Genomic DNA, 15,039 nt, shown 5'->3' with positions numbered 1-15,039 from the left:
ATTAGTCCCCCATTGAATTTGACTGAAGATTTAACTGACAAAATGTTAGTGCATGTCAACAAAAACTATATCGTTGGATTTGTATTTGAACATAGTTTTGAATGATATAATTTTAGGTGACATGCATCAGCATTTATCGTACTATATATAATGTTAGTTCAATTTTTGGTCGTACTAATCTATAGTAGTAAGGTGCCCGTGCGTTGCACCGAAGAGTGAAATGCATTGATCGGGGAGTTGTTTATTTTGACAAAGGATGTGGGGGTCATCTCATGTGTAACAGGTATCGATAGGTTTCTTCGGATATTATTTCAACTCTAGAGCTCACAAACATCCGGGTGAAATAGATAAAAAGGTATCTTTTGCAAACAAAAGCGTTCAACTGTTCAACCTGCATCCAAAACTTGTGAAGAAATAACACTTATTGTGCTTTGCAAGAAATGATCTTTAAGAATTAGTTTTTGAGTATCGATTGTTATACATGTTGGCTACAGATGACATGGCACTTTCTTATAGTCAACAGTTGGCTATACTATTAAGTAATATTAACCATGCCCTTATACACCTAGACGGAGGGATTAAATTAGGATGACTTGCAAGCGGGCAGAGGAGATGTAAGAAATGGTTCATCGTAAGTCTTTCACCAGTACTGTAGTAAAAATTCATACATGGAAGATTTAGACTAAACCATAAACGGATACACTTTATTCATGCGCGATAATTCAATAGAGCAAGATCCTGCATGGAAGTCTCCACATGCTTAGACAACGGATTACATTGAGTGAAGACTAATGATCAACATTTAACTTGATAATGCGTACTTCCAGGTGAACCTCCTTGGAGTCCCCGTGCACCGCGTCGGCGGGTAAAGGAGGCCATGGGTTTTCCAAGTCCACATTGGCGGGATAGTCCCAGCTCCCCAGAGTCCAAGTCCGTTCGATGAGGCCGGTGTCGCCACCCACGCGACCCGGAGGGGTAGTAACACTGACCACGCACCCGTACATCGGCCTCGTGTCAGTGTCAGCGTCAGCGGCATCGCCCCTGACGCACATTACAGAGACGGGGCGGCGGCCTGCGCGGGCCTCGCCGGTGCCCACGATCAAGAGGAAGACGCTGCCGTCCTCCTCCGAGACTAGCAGGCGGCGGTGATCCTCCAGCGACTCCGGCATGGTGAACGGGTAGCACGTCTCGTACTTGATGTTCTCCGCCAAGGGCCAGCAGTGACCGCTGCACGCATCCGTGAGGTGATGCACCATGTCCGCCGGCGAGCCACAAAACGGCATAGGGCACTCATAGCAGTGGACGAAGGGCTCCTTGGAGGCATCGACCAGGCCGTCCATGAAACGGGAGTGGCTGTAGGGGACGTTGCGCCAGTTGAATATATGAGCAAGTTACTACGAGATTTAATCTGAATAAGCACAAAATAAATCATGACAGCTATAACAGAGATGAAACTAATCATGTGGACTAGCATAGTAGTAGGATACAGAGTAGAAACATGAATTCTACCACGATTTCAAACAGGAAGGACAGAAACACATACGGTGCAACGGGAGCAGCACCATTGGCGTTGAGGTTGTCGCCCATGTCGTTGAGGAAGAGGTTGCCGAGGTCGGGGAAGAAGTCGTCGTCGGTGAAGTCGTCGCTGCTAGCAGTCGTGAGAGTGCACTCCCCAAATTTCAACAGCACCCGCCGAATGGAGCGCAGGAGGGAGTGGCTGTAGGGGACGTTGCGGCCGCCGAATGGAGCGCGGGAGTAGCCCACGAAGCAGTAGATGGTTCTCCTCCCTAGTCTCTATTCTTATCTCTATCTCTACTACTCTTTTTTGTTTTTTATAATATACTAGTTGTAGTTGTCAAATCGAATAGTACTGCGCCGTCCACTGCACGCCCGGCTGAACACACCTCCTCGCCTCGATCAAACCCCTCTGTTAAACCCGCATGCAAACCGAGAAACCTACTCTGGCCCGCGGGAGGAAATTTGTCGGTTGCAGTTGGAGAATAATAGAGTCACGTCCAATCCATTTGAGTTAATTGCGTGTATGATTCTCCCTCTATAAAAAGTTAATTGCATCCTTAATCTTGTATTCTAAGTACTCTGTGGGTTCCACTGTCAGTACAGTGTACATGACTTGCAGGCTGGCTACAGATTCGTACAGAAAGTTAAAAAGAAACAAATCCATCCTTAATCCTGTATTCTAAGTACTCTGTGGGTTCCACTACCAGTACAGTAGCAAAAGAAGTAGTATATATTAAAAAAATATAAAAAGCTAAAGTTTAGGACAGAATTCGAACTCAGGTCATCGGGCTGCGAGCATCCGGCCTGGACCAGTACACTAGGTGTTGGTTGCATAGAATGCAAGAGATAAACCTTTATAACTATGAGCCCGTCCGTTGCAACAGATCCAAAGTAGAATAATACATATTCACAAATTTGAAAGAAAACAGTTTACTTTTGATATACATATCACTAAAAAAATCTTATGTTTCACTCCAAATATATTCTTTGGGCTGTTTTGATGAAGCAAGGGAGGAATGTGGTTGGTTTCAAGATACTAAGGGGTTTTGTGTAAACTGGAGCAGAGAAGTGGGAATTGTTGCAAAAGTCCACAACTTACATCACGGCCGTTAGATGCAGATCTAATGGTCAGAAATGGCGGATGGCAGACACACCATCATCACCAACTGAGTCTTTTATAGGAGTAGGAGTAGAGAAAAAACCGAGTTGGTGATGATGGTGCGCCTGCCATCTTATAATATAGATTGTCCGATCTATATCTGACGGATAGAAAGCAAACTATGACAAATTTACAAAAGATACCCGCTCCTCTCTCCACATTTACAGATAAGGCCTTGCCTCGTTCATCTATCTCCCACAACCTCATTGCTGAGCAATTACAAAAGGAAGTCTCTGGAACAATCTGCCATGGTGGCCGCTGCCGGCGTCGTCCATCCCCATGCCTCCGCCCAGTCCGACCACCAGTCACCACCATGCCCCACTCCTCCTCAGCTCTATCATCTTTCTCGACATATCATTTTTTCTATGAAATGGTTGACATACTATTTTCCGATAAAATTCTCAAGATATCATTAGTTTTTACACATGGGATTACTCATGCCAACGATCAAGAGGAAGATGTTGTCGTCATCCTCCGAGACTAGCAGGCGGCGGTGATCCTCCAGCGACTCCGGCATGGTGAACGGGTAGCACGTCTCGTACTTGATGTTCTCCGCCAAGGGCCAGCAGTGACCGCTGCACGCATCCGTGAGGTGATGCACCATGTCCGCCGGCGAGCCAGAAAACGGCATCGGGCACTCATAGCAGTGGACGAAGGGCTCCTTGGAGGCATCGACCAGGCCATCCATGAAACGGGCGTGGCTGTAGGGGACGTTGCGCCAGTTGAATATATGAGCAAGTTACTATGAGATTTAATCCGAATAAGCACAAAATAAATCATGACGGCTATAACAGAGATGAAACTAATCATGTGGACTAGCATAGTAGTAGGATACAGAGTAGAAACATGAATTCTACCATGATTTCGAACAGGAAGGACATAAACACATACGGTGCAACGGGAGCAGCACCGTTGGCGTTGAGGTTGTCGCCCATGTCCAAACACCACGTAGACACGGTCTTTGAGCATGGTTCGTAGTCGTTCCACGCTCGGGCATTGAAGTTTGTAACTATTTTAGATTAGAATATACTACTCCTCCGGTGCTAGTAGTAGAGCAGAGTCCTACTCTACTACTCTACTCAAGCAAGTTAGGGCATAGCACTGTAGGGAGTACCAGTACTGTGATCACTCAAGCAAGTTGTCTGGCATCGACATGACCCTACGCTGCTGGTATGTGTCTCGTAAGTCAAGCGGCGTGTTGTAGTCATCATCACCTGTCCACTTCCCGCAGCACATATTCGCTTCTCCATCTTTGTCCGCACATAATCTCGTCCAATCTTCCATCCCCGCTAACAATGGCAGAACCGAGCAGCGTCCGCCGAAAGAGTGGCTGGAATTTGCTCCCCACAGAGGTAATCAAGCTCATTGTTTCGCGTGTGGACAATCTCAGTACCATGTCGCTTGCCGCGTGCTCGTCGGGGCTGTACCGTTTACTCAAAGCCCTCAGGCCGGAGCTTTTTAAGCCAGCTCCTTGCTTGTTGATGCCGCCTGATCTTCAGAAACGGCGTGTCACGCAGCATAACGATCGTAGGGTGGCGAGCATCAACCCCCTTGACTGCGATCCGATCCCCGTCAGCCTCAACTACATTAACGGTATGTACTGGGTCGGCATGAACACGTCTTGGATGGTGCTCGTCGACGGTCGCGGCAGCTGGATGCTCGTGGAGGTCTACACCCGGCGATTGATCCCCCTTCCTTCGATTAACACTGCACTGCTTTGGCACCGCGGCCCAGAATACTCGGAATCTTACAGTAACCAACATGATACCAAGTTTGATTTGCTCAAGGTTGTAATCTGCCAAGTGCCCACAAGATCTGCGAATTATAAAGACTTCAGGCTAATTGCGTTCTTCAACCGTGGTCTCGCCTATCTGACAGGTCACTGCGGTAAGTGGATAAATCTGCACGTCCATCGCAGGATCATACATCCTCCATGGTTCTCTGATGCCATTGAACACAAGGGCTTCATTTACGCTGTCGACTCCTTCTATGGCTGGACGTATTGCTGGCCTACTCCATTCATCGCTACAAACGGCTGTTACAGTAGTATGTTACTTTCCTATGATATCATGATGGCTTGCTTATATTACTGTCAACATTTGCTGAAAAAATATTCATGCTCATAACATGCTGTTCTTAAGATTGACTAAATCAAGAGCCCTTTTTTATTTGACTCCAACTCGATATGATGTTGTAGGCCTCCTGGTGTCCCTACCCTTCCTAATCCCAGAACCTTTCAAAGAAAAGCGGCATGGCAGTTGCAGGTGGTTCCTGGCTCGATCAGACGACGGCGAAAGATTGATGGTCGTTCGCACGTACCGGACGTGTTGTTTCGCGGAATACAATCACAGTCACTGCAAGGTCTTTGAGCAGGATCCCAGCTTCTCTGGGCCTTCAGGAATTTTTGACTGGAGGCTGGTAAGTAGCCTTGGTACACGCTCTTTGTTTGTCGGACTGAATTATCCGATTAACCAGGAGATAACCGACGGCAAGGATCATGATGGCAGCGCGGTTTCATTCATCAGGCAAAACTGTGTGTACACAGCGTACCATGCGTCTCTGCATGCACCATACCCTGATATGTGCCGCCACGCTCTGCAACCCAAAGTAGGAGAGAGGGTCGCAAGTATCAGACTTCGACCTGCTGGCTAGAGTTTCCCCCGTCAAGCACCCATCTGGTTCAAGCCGTCAGCCAATCTTCACAGCTTAATAAATAGTAACGTCTAACTGAGCAGTTAGTTAGATGCGTACACTTGGTGTAGTAGGATCTTTATTTAGTTTGATGCATACACTTGTTCTTTTTGGGTAGCCCTTTTGTAATGATGGCTGATGTTTGGTTTGGAAGAGAGAGCTGCGTCTTCACTCTTCTGGCCTGCTTACTGCTTCTGTTGCACCCCCAGCCCTGGTTGCTGCTGCTGCTGTTTTCAATGTACAATCAGTAGTATATTTCGTCTGTTGGTTGAATAAATGTGTTGTTAGAACAACAAACACAATGTTTTGAAAGTCGTTGCACGGTTCGATCCTTTAGTGCCCCGTACCGTACGTAGCGCATACTATTTTTCGTACGGAACACATTTTCCACTTGTTGATAACATGCAGCCCACTGATGAAGGCCCAATAGAGAAGCCCATAACTAACTGGAAGGGAGGCTCTCACATGAATCCGGCCCAGGTACATGCTCATGGTCCCCTAAACATAAATAAGTAAATAAATAAATAAATCTAAATGCTCATGCACCAGTTCTTTGGGAAAATAGGTAGCCCAGTATTTCTTTTTGAAGAATACCCAAGCTAGGCCTATTTGTTTTCTCTGAATTACTGGGCTGCAAATCTTTCAAGACGAGGAGGGATGCATTCCGGCCTGGCTTAAGAGTATGGTCAATGTCTGTTAAAAGTAATATCAAAAGGGGTTGAAAATTCCAAAAAATTTATAGCAAATGGGATATAAGTTTCTTTTTTTGTTTTTGTTCTAAACTGATATCTTATACATATTTCATTGGATTTAACATGACATAGTACTAATTTATTTTTAAATTTGTTTTAGTATGGCTATTAATTTTTGGATTAAGAATATTTCGATCCCCAGCAAAAATTTGCGAATTTTCAAAATTTCCCACATATTTAGTTAATTTTTTTACCCTGGTACTGACCAGAAAATGGCCAGCAATTCTAAAAATGGAAAACGGGCTGCAATAAATTCCATATGAATTAGAAAATGAGTAAAAAATATAAAAATAATAGCAAATGGGCTGTACACGCCATAGATTTCGTGGCTGACTTGTTTACGCAAGGCTTTGTCAGTGAACACACGATTCTAGCAGCAGTGACTGTTGGATGTCCATCCAACGGCCGACATGCTTCTTCAATCTCTGATCTTCCTGCTCAAGCCGCCTAAACTAGCGCCGGCGGGACTGCCTGCTCCCTCCTCTTGTGGCCCGCTGTGATGCCGCGCAGGCTTCCCCGACCCACCCTACTCCCTCCGCTGGCCTGGCCGCACGCAATCAACTGCCTCCTTATTACGCGAAAAAAATGATTCCTCCCACTGACATCTGGGGCGCACCGGTTGGGAGGCTGACCTATGGGCCTACTAAGTTGACGCGTACGCAGGGCTTGTCAACTTAGTCAACAAACGATTCTAGCAGCAGTAACCGTTGGATTTGAATCGAACGGTCCTGCTGCTTCTTCAATCGCTGCTCTTCTTGCACCAGCCGCCGAAACCAGCGTCGGGGAGACCGCCTGCTCCTGCCTCCAGTGGCCGGCTGTGCTGCCGTTGAGGCCTCATCGCCCCTACTACTCCCACCGCTAGCCAGGCCCTGCGGCGACGGCAGCCTCACACCGCAGCCGAACCAGTGAACCCTCGTACTCCTCTCCGCGTGGGCATCCACTGCCACGTCTTCCCCGGCTCCGCGTCGTCCCCTTCCTAGGCCTCACCGTCGTCCACCGCCTTGGTGCTCTCGGCGCGGCGTGGTCAACGTGGTCAACGACATTCCATCGGAAGAGTACTGTACGTGGAGAGGCTGACAGCTGGGTCCACGGCCACGGCCCAGTTTTTTTGTGATTTGCCAAGTAAGTCGCTTTGTCGGGCCTGTTGGCTGCAAATCTTTCAAGACAAGGAGAGCTTTCATTCGGCTGGCCGAGAAAATGGCCCATCAGTAATGAGAAATGGGTTGTACATTTTTAAAACACATCAAACCGGCAATTAGTTCCAAATATCTTTTTTTTCATTTCGAGATTTTAAATTACATTAATTTTTATGCGTGGAGAATTTGTTGGATTTTATATTGATATACATTTATTTTTAAAATCAGTTTGAATGTGAGTCAAAATTTCGGGATTAAAAACAGTTCGACCGCACCGAAATATGCAAAATTTCGTATAATTTTTTAACCGTGGCCACAATATAGCCTGTAATGCCAACAAAAAGAATATGGGCTCCAAAAAAACCTTAATAATTAGCAAATGGGCTGTAAATTATTAGAAATAATGGCAGATGGGCTGTATGCTATTTTCCACAGATTTGAGGCTTTCCTAAAAAAAGGTTGACGCACAAGCACTGATTGTTGGATGTCCATCCAACGGCCGTCGTGCTTCTTCAATCTCTGCTCTTCCTGCTCCAGCCGCTCAAACAAGCGCCGGCGGGACTGCCTGCTCCCTCCTCCCCGCGGCCGGCTCTGCTGCCGCGCAGGCCTCACCGCCCCACCGTACTCCCATCGCTGGCCTAGCCATCCCTCTACTCACCCACACCTGTTGTTATTCTCCGGCGACGGCAGACGAACCAGTAAACCCTCGTACAGTCGTACTCCCCTCCGCGTGGGAAACAACTGCCGAGTCTTCCCTGCCTTTGTGTTGTTCCCTTCCTAGGCCTCGCCGTCGTCCACCGCCCTGGTGCTCTCGGCGCAGCCTGGTCAACATGGTCAACGACCGACATGCATCTGAAGTGGATTGTACGTGGAGAGGCCGACAGCTGGGTCCACGGCCGCACGCAAGGAAATGCCTTCTTATTACGCACAAAATAATGATTCCTCCACCTGACATCAGGGACCCACCGAAAGGGCCTCTGTATTTTGCGAAAAAAAACGTTACCGCCGCTGACAGCTCGGACCCACCAGCTATATCTTCGCACGCAAGGAAGTGCCTCCTTATTACGCACAAAAAAATGAATACTCCCCCTGTTAGCTGGGACCCAGTATAGTGGCAGGCTGACTTGTGGGCCTACTAAGTTGACGGGGATGGAGGGCTTTGTCAACTTAGTCAATATGCACGATTCTAGCTCCAGTGACCGTACGAAGTCCATCCAACGGCCGTAGTGCTTCTTCAACCTCTGGTCTTCTTGCTCCAGCCGCCCAAAGGAGCGCCGGTCGTGCCGCATGCTCCTGCCTCCCGTGGCCGGCTGTGCTGCCGCGGAGGCCTCACCGCCCCCTACTATTCCCACCGCTGGCCAGGCCCTGCGGCGACGGCAGCCTCACACCGCAGCCGAACCAGTGAACCCTCGTACTCCTCTCCACGCGGGCTTCCACTGTCGCGTCTTCCCCGGCTCCCCGTCGTCCCCTTCCTAGGCCTCGCCGTTGTCCACCGCCCTGGTGCTCTCGGCGCGGCGTGGTCAACGTGGTCAAGGAACGACTTTCATCGGACATGGACTGTACGTGGAGAGGCTGATAGCTGGGTCCACGGCCGCAGCAAGGAAGTGCCTCCTTATTACGCGAAAAATAATTATTCCTCCACCTGACAGCTGGGACCCACCGGATGGGCCACTGTATTTCGCGAAAAAAATGTTTCCCCCTGACTGCTGGGACCCACCGGCTACATCTTCGCACGCGAGGAAGTGCGTCCGGGCAAAAAAAATGATTCGCCCCCCTGACTGCTGGGACCCACCAGCTACATCTTCGCAAGCAATGAAGTGCCTGACAGTCGGGACCCACCTGGTCGAAGCGTACGTAGCGTTGTCATTCTGGTCACAAACGTGTACGTACATATATACTGGTGGATGTAGAGGCGCGCAAGTGTCGTAGTAGAGGCGCGTACGTGTCATAGTAGAGGCGCGCACGTAGCATGTACACGTACGTACAGCGGCCAGGGTGCAAGAAAGAAAATACGGCCACGTATGTGTACATACGGGCGGGGTATCGAACGCCTACTCGCGCATACGTACGGCCAGGGCTCGTGTACATGGCTGGGTCGGAACGGAGAAACAGCGTCGTCGTCATCGTGTTCATGGGGAGCCAACCGGCTGGGTCGAAACGGAATGCGTCGTCGTGTTCATCAGGAGGGCTTGGACGGAACAACCAATGGAAACGAGGCCTGGCATACCGCAGAACGGAGGAAACGGCCTTGTGTTCGACCGGCCATGTTTGAAACGGGATCCTGTTCATCGGGAGGGGTCTGGCGTACCGCAAAACGGAGGAAACGGACCTCCTACGGTCGAAACGGGGGTCTTGTTGATCGGGAGGGGTGTGGCGTACCGCAAAACGAAGAAAACGGACTTGTGTTGGAGCGCTACGGTCGAAACGGGGGTCCTGTTCATCGGGAGGGGTGTGGCGTACCGCAAAACGGGACTCCACGGGATACTGTTCATCTCCACCGTCAACCCCCTCCAGCCTCCACGGGCTACTGTTCATCCACCGTTGACCTCCTCCAGCCTCCACCTGCGACTGTTCATCCACGGGCTCCTGTTCATCCAGCCTCCACCATGCGCTACTCCACCGGCTACTGTTCAACCAGCCCTCTCCACGGGCTCCTGTTCAACCACCCCTCCACGGGCTACTGTTCATCCAACCCTCCACCGTCTACTGTTCATTCTGCCCTCCATGGGGTGGTCCTGTTCATCCTGCCCTCCACGGGGTCCTGTTCATCCAGCCCCAACCGGCTCGATCGATCGGGGTCCTGTTCATCCAGAGGCAACACCACGGGGTCCTGTTCATCCAAACCCACCGGGAACTGTTCATCCAAACCCCCCAAGCAATGCTCACTGTTCATCCAGAGGCAGCATCGATCGGCTTCAGTTAGCAGCAGTAGCGAAGGAATCGCTTGATCGGGTTCAGTTAACAGCCATCGATCGATCGCTCGGATTCAGTAACGCGTAGCCTGCAGTGCAATCGCGCGGGTTCAGTTAGAGCCCAACGCCTCGCTCGGGTTCAGTTAGAGCCAATGCCTCACACACACGCGCATACGTGTACGAGAGAAACGCGCATCGCTCGGCCCCCGACCTCCCACCGTAATCGGGAACTCCCCGAAATTTTCCTCGCCCTCGCTTCTACCACGGTTTTTCCGTCATGGACGGCTCAAAGAATGTCATGCAGCTGCGTCTCCGGCCCACCCAGGACGAAAAGCCCATTTTGTGTCATGATTTTTTGTCATAGATGTAGGAGCCCACCACATCTATGATGATACCGGGTTTTGTCACAATTATCATCATAGAAGTGTCATATGTATACAGAAAAAAAAATTCGTTCGGCCCAAAATGTCACGGATGTGTCTTTTTTTTGTAGTGACGGGTTCGGGAACCATGCAGACATGACCGAGACACCTCTCCGGCCAATAACCAATAGCGGGATCTGGATACCCATATTGGCTCCCACATGTTCCACGATGATCTCATCGGATGAACCACGATGTCGGGGATTCAATCAATCCCGTATACAATTCCCTTTGTCCATCGGTATGTTACTTGCCCGAGATTCGATCGTTGGTATCCCCATACCTCGTTCAATCTCGTTACCGGCAAGTCTCGTTACTCATTCCGTAACGCATGATCCCATGGCTAACTCCTTAGTCACATTGAGCTCATTATGATGATGCATTACTGAGTGGGCCCAGAGATACCTCTCCGTCATACGGAGTGACAAATCCCAGTCTCGATTCGTGCCAACCCAACAGACACTTTCGGAGATACCTGTAGTGCACCTTTATGGTCACCCAGTTACGTTGTGACGTTTGATACACCCAAAGCATTCCTACGGCATCCGGGAGTTGCACAATCTCATGGTCTAAGGAAATGATACTTGACATTAGAAAAGCTCTAGCAAACGAACTACACGATCTTATGCTATGCTTAGGATTGGGTCTTGTCCATCACATAATTCTCCTAATGATGTGATCCCGTTATCAACGACATCCAATGTCCATAGTCAGGAAACCACAACCATCTATTGATCAACGAGCTAGTCAACTAGAGGCTCACTAGGGACATATTGTGGTCTATGTATTCACACATGTATTATAGTTTCCGGTTAACACAATTATAGCATGAACACTAGACAATTATCATGGACAAGGAAATATAATAATAACCATTTTATTATTGCCTCTAGGGCATATTTCCAACAGAGACACCAACCTACTTGCTGGAAGCTTTTTGCTGAAGACAAATCTCATGTTACTAGCATCATATTGACTTATCGCAGCGTTATCAAACATGCGACCACCACTACGCTTCACAACAGTTTTCGGAAACGTATGCATTAAAAAAACTCTTGATAAGAACTTTTTTAACACCTCTCTTCCCGATGCGCTTTGAGGTCACAATGTGAGTGCTAAAGACCATCTTATGCGCATAATAATTGTATACACGACGTGCTTCGACAACACAATCAACAATCATGCCAACGAAAGGAAGCATTGGTTGCACTGATCGTGGACGCCACTTGGCTCCTCAACAAGCTTTGCAACATCTTCTGGCTCCTCAACAAGCTTTGCAACATCTTCACCAGACACGTTCTGGGCATCATGATCAAAGTTGTGTTGACGTGCAAGAATCAACTTTCGACTAGGGGGTGTCCTTAGTAGCGTGGTCAGAAATTAGCGAGGGTGTGTACGACAACCTTATATCGAAGGTCACCGTACACTTGACAAAGTGAAACAATGATGTTTTTTAAATAGGTTCAATTGCTTCGTGGGAGCGTGACCTACGTCCTATTGGAGGGTCGTTGAGAGTGGTGCCCGATGCACAGGGCACTTAGAGTGCATTTGTTTTCGGAGACCCACGACTCTTGACCAGTCCGAGCCTTACAAGGTCCCTTGGACTCTGAGTTCTCAGCGTTCGTTTGCCCTCCTAAAGGGGCTTAGAAGGGGAGAGCGACCCTCTACTTGATCTACTTGAGTGTATTCAAGTGAGTGTGAGTTGATTACATGCCCACGGCGGGCGTTATATAGCCTAGGGGTCCTTGACAAATGAGTAAGGCTACCTTGAAGTAAGGAGGTGGGAGGGTAGAACTAGGTAATTTTCCATCCTTTGGCCCATGTGCTCCTCATTGGGCTAGGAGCTGGGTTGTGGCCCATTTGTGTGTGTGGGGGGGGCATCCGTACTCTAGGAGAGGCCTTCTCGCTTGGGCTTGGACTTCTTTGCTCCCTTGTCTTCTCCTTTGACACTTTTAGGTGGTCTCCTTTATTTGACTAGCGTTGACTGACCTTGACTAATGATGTGGCCTTTCACGTAGGACAAGGGCTAGAACCTTAAGTAGGATTAAAATTCTCTACTACAACAAGTTTTGTGCTGCATTCTCATTGTTTTGCCGCATCATGTCTTCGCTATCCGTTTCTGGAGGCTCGTTCAGATCAATGCCACCTTATGTTTCTTGCGCCGTATCATTTTTCTCTCCATGATCAAGGAAAATTGAAAGCTTCAGAGCATCATCTTGCAACAAGTCAGAGCCCATGTTACTTTTTTTGGTTCACTAAATTCATAGCATCCCACATAGGAAATACCTACTATTTTTTAACAAGACCAATGTGGCATAATCATGAAGCAAAATTCAAAAGGAGCATCAAAGTAATTTCTTTATACAACATAATCTTCAAATCAAATTCAATGTAACATCAATTTTTTTGCAGGAGCATCTACACCATGATCTCCAAGCAAACTTAAGAGCATATACAAAGTACTCACAACATTTTTCTCCTAGCCAAAACAGCACTGCATCATAAGTTTAGTGCATGTACCATACATGTTCATGATGCATTCAAGCATAGATCAACATCTTTTGTCAGTGCTTGTAGCATGCAACCAAAATCAAGAGCATGATCAAGAATTAATGTTGCTACAATCAAAGGATGAAGCATACAACCAACACAATAATGTTGCTCATGTTACAATTACAGTCAAGCACATGTTGAAACTATAACATGTAGCAATTCAGAGCATATATATGCAGGGGCAATTTTCAGTTCAAATTCAGAAAATACAGCAACATTTTTTGTGTCAGACAATTCATGCAGCAAAACTTAGCTCATGTTACAATCAAATCAAGCACACATTCCAGGTGGGAGCTACTCGTGAATCACATTGAAGCACTGAAGCAAAAATTTCAGAGAAGGCATCAAGGGTTTCGAGGAACTCACCAAATAAAACTCATCTCTTCATAGCCGTGCTGCATCCTCGAAGATAACAGTGGGGTTTTTGTACCAGGGTTAGTTTCATTGCAGCATGGTTCCACCACCGTCGACATCGAGCGGATCTTAAGGAACTCGGCGAGCAAGGGTGCCAGTGCTCGTTGCAGCAGCATCAATTGAGTCGAGATCCAGGGCAGTTAGCAACTGTTCTCGGAGGTACAACATGGGTGGATCACTTTTGAATTCGAGGGGTAGTTTGTAGGGGAGCTCGCCATAAGCTCGGAATAAAGTATAACTGAGCTAATCTCAAATTTGTGTAGTCGACACATAAGGGCAACTACACAAAATATAAGGAAGAACCTTCACAAATATGTTTCTCTTTAGAGATTTTGGAAAATGCATAAGGTCTTGCTACAAATTTCATTAACGTGAGGTGCAACAAAAAAGGAAAGGATGCCATCTGACGCAAAAAGGATGGAGTAAATCATGCAAGCGGGTGATCATGATGAAATACATAGAAGTTCTGCAAAACATACTATAAAATAATAATAATAATAATAATAATAATAATAATAATAATAATAATAATAATAATAATAATAATAATAATAATAATAATAAGCACTGACAGGAAGTGCTGACATGACACATGGTTACTTACATTGGCCTACATGCTCAGAGTAATTGAAGGTTTGATAAAAATAAAATGTACTACTGTATCCCCTTGCATGGTCTGGCCTACCTGAACAAAATAAGAAATCTGAACATAACTTACGTTCTATGCACAAGCTGTACCATGAAGGACGAATAAGAAAGCATAAGTATTACTCATGTTGCTTTGCCATGTGATGAGTGGGCGAACCATACCTGAGTCTGAACTTAATAGGAGATGATGATAGTATTTAAAACCCACTTAAATTGTAAGCGCAGGGTACTGCATGCTGTTTAGTGGAGAGGCTCTCAACATCTTGATCGCACGGGTATTGTGGATTGAGCTAGCCTATCCAATGGCTATGATAATTGTGATGATTTGGCTCGCTGTGAGAGCAGAAAAATGGCAGTTACTGTTCTCTAGGACACCTACAATTCTCTAGGACACCGGAGATAGCAGGGGCAGAAGCATTGGAGCATTGGAAACAAATAACTACAGGCCATATCTATTCATGAACCATATTACCTGTCAGCTGCAATTCAAACAGTCCTGAGACCTGAGATAGAATGGCAGAGAACGAGAAGGAGAGGCCTTCCATGACAGGCAAGAGCTGCTCAGGCTAGCCAAGGTAACCGCCTATCATGGAACTCATCTGAAACCAGCCATGGAATAACCGGGGCTTCTGAAAGAGCATATAGGCAAGTCATCCTTGGCTACCAGACGAGGCGGGCTCTGGCCCTCATGCAAGGCCCCTCTTCTCCCTGGCTTCTTCCTCCTACCAAAGATTGGTGACGCGTTGCAGCTCATGTTTTGTGCTATTTATAGCCAAAATGTGGGAGCTAGGATGCTAACTTATCAGTTTACCGCCGTCCGCAGCCTCGACAGAT

This window comes from Triticum aestivum, chromosome 2D (genome assembly GCF_018294505.1).
Source record: "Triticum aestivum cultivar Chinese Spring chromosome 2D, IWGSC CS RefSeq v2.1, whole genome shotgun sequence".
NCBI classification, from domain to species: Eukaryota; Viridiplantae; Streptophyta; class Magnoliopsida; order Poales; family Poaceae; genus Triticum; species Triticum aestivum.
The sequence above is the reverse complement of the archived record's forward strand: the minus strand, read 5'-3'. Positions refer to the sequence as shown.